This window comes from Triticum aestivum, chromosome 3D, assembly GCF_018294505.1.
Source record: "Triticum aestivum cultivar Chinese Spring chromosome 3D, IWGSC CS RefSeq v2.1, whole genome shotgun sequence".
NCBI lineage: Eukaryota > Viridiplantae > Streptophyta > Magnoliopsida > Poales > Poaceae > Triticum > Triticum aestivum.
In genome coordinates, this window is record NC_057802.1 from 96,962,985 (window position 1) to 96,966,494 (window position 3,510).

At 45.8% G+C, this 3,510-nt stretch overlaps 1 long non-coding RNA gene across 2 annotated transcripts; it reads right to left on the reverse strand.

Annotated features, from left to right (window-relative positions):
• Positions 1-199: 199 nt before the first annotated feature.
• LOC123074253 (uncharacterized) lies at positions 200-3,087 on the reverse strand. 2 transcript variants are annotated; one of them, XR_006435911.1, is made up of 4 exons: positions 2,660-3,087; positions 1,169-1,486; positions 807-1,006; positions 200-678 (listed from the first exon to the last, which is right to left on the reverse strand). It is a non-coding gene; the product is annotated as an uncharacterized lncRNA (long non-coding RNA). The 2 variants fall into 2 exon arrangements; XR_006435910.1 differs by having other exon boundaries at positions 203-1,006.
• Between the last annotated feature and the right edge of the window lie 423 nt (positions 3,088-3,510).

Genomic DNA, 3,510 nt, shown 5'->3' on the forward strand with positions numbered 1-3,510 from the left:
GACTCGCGTGACCCTAAGATAGACAGGGTGGCTGTGCTGTCACGTGCTCGTCTCGGCGTCCGTCGTCGCTACCGTGACGACGTCCGCCTCGACTCGCGTTACGCTAAGATAGACAGGGTGGCAGTGGTGTCACGTACTCGTCTCGGCGTCCGTCGTCGCTACCGCGACGACATCCGCCTCGACTCGCGTTACGCTAAGACAGGGTGGCAGTAGTGTCACGTGCTCGTCTCGGCGTCCGTCGTCGCTACCGCGACGACGTCCGCCTTGACTCGCGTTACCCTAAGATAGACAAGGTGGAAGCCTCTTTGAAATTCTTTATTACAAGCTGCGCTTCGGCAGCAATCAGGCCAATTTGGTTGTTTGGGCTGAGGACTTCGAACATTTTCTTCCTAAAGTTTGAGACAACCGTGTACCAAAAGCCATATGAGCTTAAGGGTGAAAAAAAATCCCTGTTCATGGATCCAAAAATAAAAACGATATTACCTCAAAAATGTTATGTTGACTTTTGACTGAAAATAGAAAAGAAATGGAATTTGCATGGAGACTATAGAATTATATGGCTCGTATGTTGGACTACAAAAATACGATGTCAATTCGGTCAAGCTGGAACCCTATCATTCTCTCCCTCAGGTGAACAGATAACGCCATTGGAGTTTCAAATGCCTTTTGGAATAGTGACTGAAAAAATTTGAACCGATCAAAGATTCATAAAAGGCACAGAAGGGTGGGGGCACGCAAAACAAATGACAGAGCGTTTGGATGGAAAAAAAAGAGTATTCTCTGCACATATTTATGTTTGTACTTACAGCAATGTCGCATTCGACATAGTATCCTGACCAGTAACTTTGCGGGAGAAGATTCAGCCTCTCCTTTTCGGTTTGCTCGACCATTACTGATTTTCCCAACATATTAATCACGTAACGACTGTCCCGGCCATACACTTGCATGCTCAGGCCAAGAACCCCTATGTTCAACCCATGTCGAACCCATTTGTAGTATTCTTGGGCTGCCACAAAATGAAAAGGTAGAAAATGCAGAGTAAAAAGGAAGCTTGAAGGAAACAAAATAGAGGAATGAAAAAGCACAGCAAAATTGCTTGTTATACATAGAGTACATCCCCATTGAGGAGAAAAAAGAAAAAAGAAAAAGGAGGTTGTTACTGAGATACCTCTTTTCAGATATGTCAACCTGAATATCATCCCTGCTGTTCTGTTGTTTTTGTAGTCTAAGGATCAATTTCTCCTCCTACACAAAAGCACAATAAAAAATTAGGAGTAGCGAGACAATGAGTTGTCTGTTTTTACTAAAAGGGGGTAAACTGATGTAAAATAATGGCAGCTGCTGATTTCTTTGAACAATGTTCAAAAGGAGTGCCAGGAAAAGATAATGGTGGCTGCTAAAGGGGGTAAACTGAGGTAAAATAACTCAGCTCCCGAAGACCTATCCAGAGCTGAGTTCTGTCTTGTGGGTCTGTTTCAACTCTGACCTGCAAAATGGAAAGGAGTAGCAGGCACCAGATTAGAAACCTACAATTTATAACTAAAACAAAATCATAATTTATGACAAAAATTGAAGATGACCGCAGGTACTAAAATGAGACAGCACATACAAGCATGCATATTTCATATTAAAAAAATTATGGTGGGCAACAGAGATCATTCAGCACACCAATGTCTCATCAAGGATTATCTAAGAACTCTCCTAGCTTAATGCTCAATGTATATACAGATTGTGCTCTATCTCTGTTGCTTGAACAATATTCAGAGCTCAATTTCTTTGAACAAATGTTCAGAATTCATACAATAATTTGCTACCGAAACAAAACGATTTTGAGAGAATTAGCTCATTCTCTGAACAATGGCAGCTGATTTCCTTGCATAGTGTTCATAGAATAACTTGCTACAGAAAAACAAAACAATGTTCACAGAATTAGTACTCTCTCTGTAGAAGAAATATAAGAGAGTTTAGATCACTACTTTAGTGATCTAGACGTATATATTCCTTTACGGAGGGAGTACATTCTTCAACAAATGGTAGCTGCTGATTTCTTTGAATAGTGTTCAGAATTTCGTCCAAAAAAGATTCCACTAAAGAATAAAAATGAACTGCTAGTCTTAGTTCATTGAATGAAAAAATGTCATTGTTTCAGACATGCATATAGGGATTTCCTTTTTCCCATCTCCACAGCCGGTTCCGATACTTGTATGGATTTTCGCAGAGATGCGCTCCCGAACACTGCTACTTGGTGCTCTGCCATCAACGAAAGACGAGACTGAGGCGCATGAGTAGCTGTTGAAAAATCCTATTTTTCTGAAACAGTAAACAATCTTCTTTTCTGAGTACAGAGCCAGCAAGGTGCCCTGCTTTTTCTTCAGTTTGAGATCCATATTCCTCCTATTTTCTTGTCCAGCATCCTCACTGGATTAGTTTTCCCAAAGAAAATTAAATCATCATCTTCCTCCTCATGCTGAAAACAGAGCAAGCTGTGTGTGACGGGAACTACCTATCCATCCTAGCTTCATGAGAGCAGAGCTGCCAAAAATTGACATCAATGTGCTGCTCCCTGTCAAATCTAGGTGTTCGTGAGCTCGGAGACGGTGGCCGTCGTCAGCTATGGACTCGTCGGAAAGGAAGAGGAGAGGGGGGGAGCGGGCGGTACCGGGACATCCTCGGAGGCGACGCGGACGGCGCTGGGAAGCTTGGTGATGCGGGTGGGGACGCACGGCGGGAGTTCGAGCCCAGGCAGGAGGACGTACGGCCACCGGACAGCCGCCGCCTCGCCGAATTGGCTGCAGCCGCCCCTGGACCTCGTGGGGCCCGTCCGGCCGCTGCGCCTCGTCGTATTGGCCGCTGCCGCCCGTGCGGACGTGGCGCCTCGCCGTAATCACCGCTGACCTCGCGTGCACTTGCGCGGCCGCGGCGCCTCGCCCTATTCGCCGCTGACCTCGCGGGCGCTCGCGCGGCCGCGGCGTCTCGCCGTATTGGTCGCTGCCGCGAGGGAGGAGCCTCCGGCCAAGAGGGGAAGCGGCAGGGCGAAAGGGAAAAGGGTATAGATAGCGGCCGGGTGGGATTTTCCAAATAAGGAAACGAGCTAGAAAGGGAAAGGAAGGACGCGCTCCGCGCGGTCGAAAACGATCGCGGGACAAGGAGCCGTTTCGGTTTACCATTATTTTTCGATCACCGGGTCCTCTCCCATTAATTCCATAGTCGATTCCTTTGAATAAGTGCCTTGCAGCAGGTTCACGATCAATGCTTTCCTTTGCATGTATGTTAATATCCCTTCATTCCACAACTCTCCAATCTATCCTTCCTTTAATACACCGTCACACATACACAAATCCTGCCCATAGAGAGCACGTCCATGATCCATTCTTGCATGTACATGAATATCTTTATCTTTCCATTTCACAATCCTCTAATCCATCATTCCTTTAATAGACCCTCCAAGACAGCTCACGATTCCCGCCGACGTTATTTTTAATCATCGATCCTAGTTGTCTATTTTAGTCA